At 39.5% G+C, this 13815-nt stretch overlaps 1 pseudogene; it reads left to right on the top strand.

Moving 5' to 3' along the window:
- Window positions 1-4484: 4484 nt before the first annotated feature.
- The window catches only part of LOC123574076 (large ribosomal subunit protein uL30-like), a 54367-nt pseudogene continuing 45036 nt past the window's right edge, over window positions 4485-13815 (top strand).

The raw sequence follows: 13815 nt of genomic DNA, 5'->3' as shown, positions 1-13815 counted from the left end.
AAAGATGAGGATCTAAGGTGTTAGAAGGAACATCTGCCACCAAGAATTAAAACTGGAGTAGTGTTGGAGAGAATGACAGTAAATCCTGTGGCAAAATCATCTCGAAATGAGAAGAAATGACCTGGGGTCCAGTGGTTGACAGCAACGATAAGGGATACTGATGATGTAATCTGATAGCTTGAATTTCAAAGCTGGAATTTTTAGGGAAATGTAAAGAAGAATAGTCTGAAGGCAGCACCGAGAAACAAGAAGGGCACCTGACTCATGTGTGGTACAGGAAAATGCAGGCAGGGAGAACGCAACCCACTAAGGTAAGTAGTGTCCTCAGGGGAGGGCTGGGTAATAAAAAGAGGTAATAGGACCATCAAAAACAAAACAAAACACCTTGTTGGTAGAATTTGAATATTATAACTCAGATTTAGAATGTATTAGAGCCATTGTGCCTTCTGTGTTATTTTCCTTTACATGAATTCATAGTTCATAGATGGATTGATTTCACTCAATTAATTTAAATAATAGAGCAATATTGTCAGATACTAGACTTATTGTAATCCTTAACTCTCAATGACACATCAAAAGGAAAAGTAATAAACCTCAGGTAAAATGGTTGTGCCATTTAAAATGGGTCTTCTGTTTTGATTCTCTCCTTTGAGCAGATGAGAAAATGCAATGAATGTTGCTCTTGTTGCATGGAAGAAGTAACTGTATACTGTTATTTTCAACTTTGATCAATCATTTCCAACTCATTTCCTATTTTTCCTTTTAAAAAACCTACTCCACCAATAATTTCAATAGCAGCATGTAAAATAATTTGGGCAGCTGACAGGCAATTCAATTCCCTGGAGGATTTTTAGACAATCAGACACCCAGGAAAAACTTGTAAATTTGTTTTATTCATGGTCAATTTGCTATGGCACATTTTTCTCTACCAGCTCAACTCAACTTCTTACTCAAAAGAGAAGGGGAGCATCATTAGGTAGTAGCACAACTGGGTGAGGTGATTAACCAGGCACAGATCATCATTTCTGCAAACAAGCCCGCTCTCTTTGCCTCCTGCATTCTTAAAAGAGTCACATTCGGGTCTCTGTTCATCCCTTACCAAGCTCCTGCCAGAACACAAACATAATTCCTCTCCTGGTGACTCTGAGAGTGAGTGTACTCTGAGGCAACTACCAGAAGAGTAAGAGAACAGTTGATCCATGGGTCAGGAGCTGGAGAGCTAAGGTGGAACCAAGTAGAAGTCCTTTGATCAAGTAACATTGTATCGGCTATGATAAATACAGCGCAAGAAAAGAGTAGATTTACCGTAAGAGATACCTAAACTCTATCAAACAAGAGGAAGCTAAACATGACCTTTTCTATTGTTTAGGAGTGTCTTATAAGACCCCAAAAGCCAGCAACAACAGGTTCCAGAAGAAGGGGCTATCGTTAAAGTAGACTGTCTTTCTACCAATGGTAGACGAAAGGACAGATGTGGACTCTGAGTAAGGGAGCTAATTTTAGTGTCTTAAAAGAGATGCTGCCCAATGAAAACACTGGGGTGGGGGTGGCGGGGGGCAAGTGACCTCAACACAGGTCACTAAAAGTCAGTGGCACAGGGAAAGCTATAAGAGGCCCAATAGAGGATAATGCCTGAGCCAACAGCACACTATTAGAGAGCTCCAGTGGGGTGTCTCCAAGGACACTGGTATCACATCTCCCCAGGGAAAAGAAAGAAAGAGAATTTTCCTTTGAACATCTGCCTCTCTCAGAGGCATCAATGCCAGATTACAACTCTGCCACCTGCCAAATGGATCTGGGTAAGTGAACGTGCTGCCCGGTCTATGTTGGGAGGAATGTTATTTAGCTGGTTTTTACTGTATAGAAATAAAAGCCTATTGTCATATTTTCCAATTAAAAAAAACCTGAAAACAATCTAAGTCTTTTTAAAAATAAATGTTTAATACTCATTAAAAGTATAATCATTTTTCATTAGCTGCATAGTAAAGTAAACATCCCAACAGGCCAGAGAGAGCCCATGGTACAGTATTTTGAACCCTCCGATGTTGGCTGTAGTACAACCAGTAAGGTCTGTCTATTGTATCTATATCTCAGCAATGATCTTCATTAAGAAATTTGCTGTGGTTTAAGCTTTCCTTTTTCCTTCTTTTCCAAACCTTTTCCTCTTTGTAATGGTAGAAATGTTGTGTAGTAATCTCTAAAAATCTCTAGAAATAGGCTGTTTAGTAATCTCTAGATACTGTTTTTTCTTTAAATTACTATTTCAAAATTAAATTTTAAAAAATTAAAATTTTCTTTTTGAGAAATAATAATTGTATATATTTATGGGATACAATGTCATGGTTTGATACATGTTTCCATTGTGGAATGATTGATTAATTTATAAATCTATCACCTCACATACTTATCATTTTTAAATATTTTTTTTTAGGTCTTTATTTAGTCATTTGCTCAGTCAGGTCTTCTCACACTATTTAACATCCAGGTATTCCATGATCTGGATGTCAACAAGTGACTGATTATCAATTCTATCTATTAATCTATCTGTATGTCTATGTATCTATATATCAAGGACATTATTATTTTTTTGAGATGGAGTCTTGCTCTGTTGCCCAGACTGGAGTGCAGTGGCTCAATCTCAGCTCACTGCCACCTCTGCCTCCCAGCTTCAAGCGATTCTCCTGCCTCATCCACCTGAGGAGCTAGGATGACAGGCTTGCACCACCACGTCCGGCTAATTTTTCTATTTTCGTAGAGATATGGTTTCACCCTGTTGGCCAGGCTGGTCTCAAACTCCTGACCTCAAGTGATTCTCCCATCTAGGCCTCCCAAAGTACTGGGATTACAGGAGTGAGGCACCACGCCCGGCCTTGCATTCTATCTTGATTTCACTTCTGTTTCTTTTCAAAGATGAAAACAGTTAAGAATACAATTAAAAAATACAGAGGTGAGTAGAAATAAATATTTTAAAAATGTCATTATCACTGTGGTTATGATCTCACTGGTAATGGTTTGATTTCACTGGTAATTTGTTTGAAGAGTTTCTCTGTCTCTCTCTGCCTCTGTGGGGTGTCTCTTTCTCTTTCTCTGCCTCTGTGTCTCTGTCTCTTTCTCTCATCCTTCCTTCTTCTCTCCTTCCCCCTTTCAGAGTATGAATAAATAAATAAATCAGCCCTCCATGGAGGAGGAAAATAAAATTTCTATTGTCTTTTTTCAGCCTCTTTCCCCTGCCTTTTACACCCTTAGACAAAAACACAAATACTCTGATTTTGATTCCATCATAGGAATTTGACCTAAAGCATGCACAATAAATTTGAAACTTTCCCTTGTCCTTTAAATATTGAAACCAGAATGGAAGACTCTTTTGTGTAGAAAAACATCTTATTTGAATATGCATGGGTAAATCCTAAGATTTAGCTGGAATAGGAGAGGTTGAAACAAAGAAAGGGCAATTTACTTTGCATAATAATGTAATGTGAATTTTCCACTTTGCCCGGGAGGCTTGAGAAGGAGGATGTCGGGAGATGGGAGTGGCTTGAGATTCAAAGAAGCTAGAGAGTAAAGGCAATCTTTACTAGGTGGGTGCTGAGTCATCCTAAGAGTGTGAGACGTTCCTTATGAAGGGACATGAGTGTGTAATTTCAAAAGCACTGACTTCCAACTTACACATATAAGTTGTTCTCTACTGGATGCTGTAATTACCTGCCTTTATCTGCAAGTCTCCCATGAGGCTTACATAGCCCAGCATTGTGTATGATTGCTGCTCTGGAGAACAGTAAACAGGAGGCTTCCTTCCTGTTCTGAGAGAAGAAAACCAAAATGAGCGATAGCAGCCTGCAGGGAGAGTAAAACAACTGGGGAAGTTCAGGAGCAGCAGTTGGAAGCTACAGTGATAAGTTATTATCAAGAGAATGTGGCTGGGCATGGTGGCTCACACTTGTAATTCCAGCACACTGGGAGGCTAAGGTGGGAGGATTGCTTGAACCTGGGACAGCCTGGGGAACATAGTAAGACCCTTGTCTCTATAAAAGAAAGAAAAAGAAAAGAAAGAAGAGAAGAGGAGAAGAGAGGGGAGGAGAGGGGAAGGGGAAGGGGAAGGGAAAGGGAAAGAGAAAGGGAAAGGGAAAGGGAAAGGGAAAGAGAAAGGAAAGGAAAAGAACATATGACCCAAAAGGTCTTAACGTTTCTTTCAGCTTAACTAAATTTTAGATAGGTTTCTTTCTGATTCCAGGGCTCTGACCTCCCTTTTCTTAGAGCATTTACTTCAGAAAACAACTTTCAGTTGAAAATTCTTTCTCTACCCTTTTGAGATGTAAATCTTTCAGCCTCTTACCAGGTTTACAACCCAGGATTGTCTTTCTGAAGACCTGGGATCTCTCCCTTTGAAATGTAAACATCGAGAAAGGCAGCACCATCTCTTAGTCTCTGTGGGAGGGTAGGAGCCTAACTTCAATACATTTCAATTAGCAAACACAGAAGGCCTAATGACATCGACTAGCCTCCTGCCTAATCTCCTCCAAGACTTTTCCATTAGCTCACCCCAGCATTTAAAAACTCTTCCAATTTTTGTTTCAAATGGCGTTGAGTTCAATCTCCCCTATTGCAATAGTCTTGAATAATCTTCCCTGCTGTTTTAAACAAATGCCTGGTGCAATTTCTCTTGGCTATTCCCCATCTCAGGAATCACTGGAAAACTGGGGAGGAGATCTTTGGACTGGGAACAGTCATGCAGTATGGTAGATCTTGGTTGGGAGCACCTGCCCAACATTTTTTTTTTTTTTTTAAGGAACAACCCCTCCCTACTCTCTATAGCTTTGTGGGAACTGCCAATCAATGTGCCTCCCCTCTGTATTCCCCCTGCCAAGTGGTGGACAAACGATCTGGGCTGAACTGGACCTGTGAAACTCTCAAGGGTAAGTGCATCTTTAATCGAATGGCTCAGGACAGAAAACGTTGAAGTGAATTCATCCCAATGTCAGCAGCTTAAAGATACTATTCATTAGCGTCTGTATGCCAGAGTCCAGGAGCTCTTTTCACTCCAAATCTGCTAGGAATCGTAGTTCTTGAGTTGTTTCATTGGTTTTGCTGAGCTACTAAGCTACCCTACAGCCTTCCCTTATCTCCTCCTTTTTTTTTTTTCTTACACGATCCATTACTTGCTTTTTCCTACCTGCAATAAAAGAATGATAACTGGTATGTGTAAAATGGGAACTAAGCTCATTTTCATATGTATATATAATAAAGGACCGAGAAACCCTGGCAGTACATCGGTCCCATCCCACCCATCCTATCCTATCTGATCCTCTTTCTCCTTCCTCCCCTCTTTCCTGTTTTCTCCTTTCTTTCAATCCATTGTCTATGCATGTGTCTATGTTGGTTGATGCATACAGATTTTAATTATATTAAACGTGTGTGTGTGTGTGTGTGTGTGTGTGTGTGTAGTTTTTGTTGTTGTTGTTGTTTTTATTTTTTTTCTTTTGAGACAGAGTCTTGCTCTGTCACTCAGGCTGCAGTGCAGTGGAGCGATCTCAGCTCACTGCAACCTCCGCCTCCCAGGTTCAAGCTATTCTCCTGCCTCAGCCTCCCAAGTAGCTGGGACTACAAGTATGTGCCACCATGCCCAGCTAATTTTGCATTTTTAGTAGAGGTGGGTTTTCGCCATGTTGGCCAGGCTGGTCTTGAACTCCTGACCTCAGGTAATCCACCTGCCTTAGCTTCCTAAAGTGCTGGAAATTACAGGTGTGAGCCACCATGCATGGCCCAGATTCTAATTATATTTTTAATGTAGCTTTCTTAGTTTGACTCTTACTTTGTTACCCTTTCTTTTTCTACTTTTATTGATTTCTCTGTTTCTTGAGACCAATTCTGGCCACATCTTTGGCCCATCAGTGACCTGTAAACATGTCTGCAACCAGTTGTTTGAGTTTTGCTTCTCACAGCTCCAGGGAATGCAGGATGCTACGTGGAGTCCTGAGGTGCTGCCTATGAAACCCACTTGCTCATTCTCTGGTTAAGTCCTTGCTGAGAGCTGTTCAGTGGCCGTGAATGCTACAGAAGACATTGATCTCTTCCAGGTCTATCACTGAGGCTATGATGAGCATTCTCGTTCTTTTTTTCTCCTCTGTGCTGTTTTCCAACCCTTATACAAATCTCTAATTTGCATTCAGGGAAGTTTTCACAATTTCATAGTCTTGGATCAATATAGAAATACAAGAGTCAAAACATTTACATATAGATGGTAACAGAGAGGAAAGTAAGGCCTGGACATGTTTTCAAATCTGTCTGCTCTGCATTAGAAAATGCATGAAAATAAACAAAAAAGAAAGCACATGACAGAGGTTAATCAGACCTCTGTTAGGATCTTGGCTCTGATGTTCAAAAGCACTTGAACACTTGTTTCTATTGTTGTTTCTGTTGTTTTAATACCATTGAATTTTCTCAGTTTCCAAATCTATAATACGAAGATTATAATTTCTATTTCGGGGCTTGTGTGAAATTATGTAAATGAACCTCTTTAGTGCCTAATAAATAATGCACACTAAATAAATAGCAGTGATGACAATGCCATTGATTAATTACTGTTATTTTTATTATTGTGATGAAAATGATCCCTAACCATAATACATTACATTGGTGGGAGAAAATCCATTATCAGTAAATATCATTGCACTAGGTATGAACATTAGTAACACAAGTAAAAGCTTTTGCAAAGGAAAGGGGCAAATTTCTTTTAATAAAGCCAAGTCCACAATTGACGGCCAAAGAGTTATCACAGGAACCCTGTTGGGAAAACACAAAACTTGGAGGGCACAGAAACCTTTTGTTTCTCTGAATGTAGAGAGATTCCTTGCCAGATGAGGTTTAGTAAGTGCTTACAACTCCAATATAAATAGACAAAAAGACTTAAAATCAGTAAACACAATCTAGAGAGAAATACTACAACCTCATCTTTTATGTCACTTAAAGAATTAAAACGCTTCTCATTGAATAATGAAGTTATTTAAGGAGAAACATCAGAAAAGCATCCAGCCGGCAGATCTAACTGCTTTTGCCTCGAGTGACATGTTCCCAGCAGTGGGTTATATTATGCCTCCATAAAATGTGTTCTGTCATTTTTTTCAGTGCTGTTATTTTTGGCGGATAGTAAGAAAAAGTATCTATCTATGGCATATGAAAGCTCTGGATAAAAATAAGGAAGTGAGTGATTCCTGACGCAGGTGAAGCCCTCCAACACCTTGAAGCAAAACCTGTCCAAACTAGAGGAGTGAAAGCAGCACTCATGTGTAGAAATCTACAAATGCAGGGATTTTAACCCTGGAACATGGGTTTTGCCTCTTCACATACATTTTCAATAAAAATTGCAACTAGATTAAGGGCATGATCATAGAGTGAGATTTTTGCCCTAGGTTAGCATTTTTTACACAATATTTTATATTATTTTACTTTTCTTGTGAGACGGAGTCTCGCTCTGTCACCCAGGCTGGAGTGCAGTGGGGCAATCTCGGCTCACTACAATCTCCGCCTCCCGGGTTCATGCCATTCTCCTGCCTCAGCCTCCCGAGTAGCTGGGACTACAGGCGCCCGCCACCATGCCCAGCTAATGTTTTATATTTTTTAGTAGAGACGGAGTTTCACTGTGTTAGCCAGGATGGTCTTGATCTCCTGACCTCGTGATCCGCCTGCCTCGGCCTCCCAAAGTGCTGGGATCACAGGCGTGAGCCACCACGCCTGGCTTTACACAATATTTTAATAGGTGCCTTCTAAAGGAGCTTCCATGATGAACTGAGTTTGAAAAACTCTAGGTTAACAAATTTAAGTAGATTTCACCTCATTTTCATCCAGCCTCCCCACTGCCCAGTGGTAGAGCTATTGCTGACTACTATCTGTTTTCCCTTTCTGTCTCAATAGTTGGGCATAGACTGAAGTTACACTACATCTCTCAGCCTCCGTTGCAGTTAGGGGTGACTGTAAGACTAATTTCTTCTCAATGGAATGTAAGTCAATGTGAGATATGTTAATTAATATTAACATTAATTAACGCATTCCCTGCTCTGTCTTCCTGCATCATAGCTCTTTAGTTAATCATTGTTTATAGTTGAAGTTTTTGCCTTGTTCTTTCAGAATAAACTCCCAACTACTCTCACCTCCTCTGACCGGCCAAAGAATACCCACATGCTTGCAAAATAGTTGGTTTGTCACAAGTGTTTTCTTGGCCCCTGAAACTTCCCCTGAGGATGCCTTCGTAAGCTCTCAGACTTCCTGCTGACTGCATGAAAATACCTTAGGTTTATCCATGAAGCCATCTTTTGAAAATGGCAGAACTAGGCCGGGCGCGGTGGCTCACGCCTGTAATCCCAGCACTTTGGGAGGCCGAGGCGGGCAGATCACAAGGTCAGGAGATCGAGACCACAGTGAAACCCCGTCTCTACTAAAAATACAAAAAATTAGCCGGGCGCAGTGGCGGGCGCCTGTAGTCCCAGCTACTCAGGAGGCTGAGGCAGGAGAATGGCGGGAACCCGGGAGGCGGAGCTTGCAGTGAGCCGAGACGCGCCACTGCACTCCAACCTGGGCGACAGCGTGAGACTCCGTCTCAAAAAAAAAAAAAAAAAAAAAATGGCAGAACTGCTGTCATTTGGGTCCTAGAATTATTCCATAGAGAAACAGAACTTTATTTATTAACTTAAAACAGCCATCTAGAGTCACTTTGCCAGAGTTCCAACCCTCTCTCCTCCACTCTGCACACGATTTTTCAAAATCTGAAAAATTCAGTGGTGAATAATGAGGTTTTAGATTTCAAAAGTGGACCCTTGAGGTCTCTATTAGGGAAAACACATGTGTGACAAAACAACTGTTTTAATTTGCAAGCTTGTGGGTATCATTTGGCAGGTCAAGGGAAGTGAGAGTAGATGGGGGTTCGTTCTGAAAGAACAGGGGAAAAACTTACACTGTAAATAATGATTGACTACAGAATTGTGATACAGAGCCTGGCACGTGGCTCATGCCTGTAATCCTAGCACTTTGGGAGGCCAAGACAGGTAGATTGCTTGAGCTCAGGAGTTTCAGACCAGCCGGGGAACATGGTGAAACCCTGTCTCTACAAAAAATACAAAAATTAGCCAGGCATGGTGGCTCACACCTGTACTTCCAGCTACTTGTAGGGCTGAGGTAGGAGGATCCCTTGAGCCCAGGAGTTGGAGGTTGTAGTGAGCTGAGATCATGCCACTGCATCCACCCTAGGTGACAGAGTAAGACCCTGTCTAAGAAAAAAAAAAAGAGTTGTGATGCAGGAAGACAGAGCAGGGCATGAGGAGAGAGGCCATTACAGTCACCTAGCATGGGAAAGACCATAGTTAGTTGACTTTGAAAGATGGGTTGGTGTCTGTTTGAGTGGACTCCCTCCGCAGTCACCAACAGGGAACTGTAGAGAAACCTATCAATGATCAGAGTGAGTCCTTTGCCATTCAAAACACCACTCCCATTTCGCCTCTGCTCAGGGGCATGACTGTTGCCCTCCCTTTGCCCATCCTCTAGGAGCATTCCCCTCCACAGCCATCTCCACTGTTCCCTAGGATCTTCTTGAGGAGTAACTTTGCCAATTCTTTTTTAGCCCTTTTGTCTGCATTATGATTGTAAAATATTCAGAAATCTCGCAAGTCACTTGTTAAACATCAGTAGCCTGTAATCAGTCATGGTGGAATATTTATCCCATAAACACTGGCAAAGCTACCAATACCCTTGCCTGTGAGCTCCATGATATAGGCAGTAGAGACATGGCCTGGGGAGACCATGGAAAAGAGGGAAAAACCCTCATCACTGCAATTATATAGTATAAAACTGAACATAAATAGTTGATATCTCCCATACTATTAATGTCACCTGCTCACCACCAATGATTATTCATTGAGTACTGTAATATATTAAGTTCTGGGATTATGAATATATTCTAGCAAAAAATAAATGTTACCTATAAGATGCTTTTCACCACTTAAATCCCTTGGGAGGAAATATTTTGAGTCTTGTAATTTCAAATAAAATGAAAACACAATAAACTAAAATAGTCTATTTCTAATAATTATGATACTTGGTTAAAAATATGAAGAATATACTTACATAGTTGGGAGACAAGAAATAATCTGATCTCCATAGTGCATAATTGCCCTACCATGAAATCATGATTTTCTTTCCCTCTGTCTTTGAAACTATTCAAGCAAAAGACCATTAATAGCCTGATGATCCTGCAAAACATGTTTACCTCAGGAAAATTATTGGGCAATATGGAAACCACAGGAGTGGATTAGGCTGCCCACTCAAACGCTCTATGTCGTCTTCAATTTAAGGTTTGATGAATCCGAGCTGAAAAATGTGATCCCCCCACCTGTTTCTATGAAAAAGTCAAATAGCAAAAAGTCTCTGAACATTATTTCTCTGGTTTCTTATTAATAACATGACACTACTGTAAATTTTAGAAGTTGTGCTCCCCACGACCTCCCAAAGGTCGTTTGTAACTACATCTCCTATGAAGTATGAACCCTTGCCTTTCACAGAATAAAGTTGATCTGCTGACAGTAATGAGACAAATATGTATTAGCTTCATGCCTCGGAAACTGTAGTACCCCTAGTGAATCCTTGACATTTACTGTGTGCAATTTCCCTTGGTGTAAAACGCAGTCTAAAAAACAACTAGAACGCATGAACATGCTGGCAATAGCTATGTCAGCCAAGAACTGACTCATTTAAACGAAGTTATAACCTATTCCTTGAGTACTGAGTAGGGTGTGTGAATAAAATAGCAGTAGATACTTGGATGAGATGTTTAATGCAAAATCATGCTTTAACAACAGTTTCTTTTTATTTGAATCAGGACCTCATCATTTTAAAAAATTTCTAGCTTGTAGGAATGTGATTTTCTTACACATCAGGATTTAATAAGCTAAATCTGATACCATCACTCTTCAACATTTAGAAGAAAATCTAAAATCCAAACCCTTTCAAGGTGCTCTGTGATTTAACTGTTGTGTACCTCATCCAAGTTATTTTTCCACCACTGTCCGTTGTCATGTCATATTCTGGTCTTCTTGCTCTCTGGCTCTGAGATGCCAAGCCCAGCCAGCCTCCGGAGTTTGGCATTTGACAGTCCTTGTCTTGCAGTGTTCCTTCACACCATTAATAGGCTGCATACCTGGATCCTTTTCCTCCTTGCTAGCATAGCTAAAATTTCTCCTTCTCAGAAAGACTTTCCTTGACCACTCAACAAATTTGGTCATGGTCACTCACCCTTTATCACATTACTCTGTTTTTACATTCCTCATATCATGGTATATTTTTTGCCTCCCTTTATTACAATAGAAAATGAGTTCTAGACAGTAGTAGGCCTTGTCTGTCGTTTGGGTGATTAAAAAGTTGTCCCAGTCTTTATATATTGAGAATGTTCTGTTTCCTACTGAGCATGGGTATTTGGAAATGCTTTGAAAAGTACTTTCAAAATCTTTGCAATGGGTCACAGAATCTATGAAAAATCGAATCCAGAAAGATGATCTACTCCAACTGCATAGTTTTAAAGTTGAAAATGTGGAATTGAAATAGTAAACTTAGACCTTTATTTCTGGCTCCCATTTCAAACCTGTCTCTGACATATTAGAATCTATTACGAAGACTTAACTGTAAATAGGCCTTAACAAAAAATTTCAGAAGTTTTGTCTAAAATTATCAAAATGTTTGAAAATTAGACATAACTTAGTTTTTGAAATTCTGATGAAAATCTGAATCTTTCTTGTAGAGCAAAAACCTTTTGCTTAGGTATAAAAATTTCCCACAGTTTTAGCGGTCTCATGTATGATTCTCTAAATTGTTTTCATTCTCATTTTCAAAGATCTACATGAAAAACTTATTCATTCATTTATTCAGTCACACCTTAATGCTTGTGAACCACTTTAATAGTCAAAACAGGGAATAAGAACTCAAGAACACAAAAAGTTTCCCAACAAATTGAATGAAAAAGAATGACATGTAAGTGATTATTAAACAACAAACACCACAGAGATGTCACAAAAACGATCGTCTTCATAAAGCATGAAGATACATTTTTTTCTGAATGGTTACTGTGTCAGAAAGTTTGACAGGTGGATTTCTAATTCTCACATTTTCCCTGAAAACTAGGAATTGTTATTTTTATTTTATAGGCAAACACCCCTGAGATTAGTGAGGTGAAAAACAAACAAAAAAACTTTGTCCAAAGTCACACAGTTCATTATTGAAAAGCTGGGAATCTGACTCCAAAGACCATAATTTTTATTTTTATTCCATGTGCACAGAAGCCTATGAAACATTTAGGAATGGATGAGTTTAGTATATGGAGTCCCACACAATCCACAATTTTCGGCCAGATTCTCTGAATGCCTTTCTCGCTTATGAGCTATAATGTGTGCAGGCTAACTTTGGTGCATGTCATTGCTGTAGGCAGAAATTATGTGAAATAGATGTTCATATAGCTCAAATTGGCATGTGTCTTTCATTATTTAAAACAAAACTGAATTATTAAAAATAAGTTTTACAGAATAAATGCAAGCATCTTGTGTTCAAAATGGTAAAAATCAAAATGCAGACGGATAGGGATGATAAAAAGTCATCTTCGGTGATACAAGGTTTTGGACAGAAATCACTAGGAGTTCCACCATGGTTTAGATGAATGGAGAGAGATGAATTCAGACAAATGCAATCCTGAGGGCTTTACTAGGATCAAGGTTGATCAGCCACTGTATACAATGATGTGTACTGGAAGAGTTCCATTTTGAAGCCTCAGGGAATTCTTCTGAATGGGTGGTGGTCATGCCTACCAGTTGTTAATTATTTTAAAAACTGCCCTGACTTAGCACCTTAAAGGGGGAATTCAAAAGGAACAACACATGTTTTAAGCACAGATGTTTCAGGTATTATGTTAGCTACTTCCTACATTGAATCTCTTCCTATCTATCTACAAGGTAGCAGTCCTTATTTCGATTTTATAGATTTGGAGAAGAGGCTGAGAATTGAAATTCTTTGCCTAAGATTAAGCAACAAATATTTGTATAGGTCCCTTCTTGTTGTTACGTAGTTACCTAGCATTCATTCTTCTTTCTTCTGGTAGCAGTACACTATCTGTTTCAAAAATGTGAGTCCATACTCTATTCTAGGCTTGAGGGATGTCCAAACAAGTGTATTCTTTCTCTGGACATAGTAAAACCTTTATAAAGGATCATGACCCCAGTCAAGAAAATTCAGAATCCAAAGGGAATTTTTACCTGAAAGCTTGGGAAAGAGACACACTCTTTTTTTGCTGGAAAGAGAGCTTTGAGGATATAAGTCTGATACTAGTGGAAGCCAACATAAGAGGAGTGTCTGTTTCAAAATACACTAGGAAACAGAACACATGGATAGAGAACACATCTTTTAGATCTTATGTTCATATGTACCTGAAGTCATAAACCTTTCTCTGATTTTTTCAATTCCACTGACCAATACAATCACTTATTTGCTTAAGCCACATGGATTGGGATTTTCTATTACACACAGAAGCATCCTTGGAAAACTTTGGAGGCATTTTTGGTTGTCAGTACAATATGAGGGTTCTACTAGCATGTCACAGGAAAGGATCAGGGATTCTTAATGTTCTGTAAAGTTGTAGAAAAATTCTACAAGGAGGAAAATTGTTAAACCCCAAATGCCAATATTGCCCCTTAGAGAAACACTGGTTGCTGAGAAGTGTGTTACTTGGAGGAAATTTTGCACATAGCCTGCATATAAATGAAAACATATGCATAAAGTTTGGAGATAATAACA

The sequence above is a fragment of the Macaca fascicularis genome, chromosome 6 (assembly GCF_037993035.2).
Source record: "Macaca fascicularis isolate 582-1 chromosome 6, T2T-MFA8v1.1".
Classification (NCBI taxonomy): Eukaryota; Metazoa; Chordata; class Mammalia; order Primates; family Cercopithecidae; genus Macaca; species Macaca fascicularis.
Note: the sequence above shows the minus strand (reverse complement) of the source record. Positions and strands in the feature narration are given on the sequence as shown.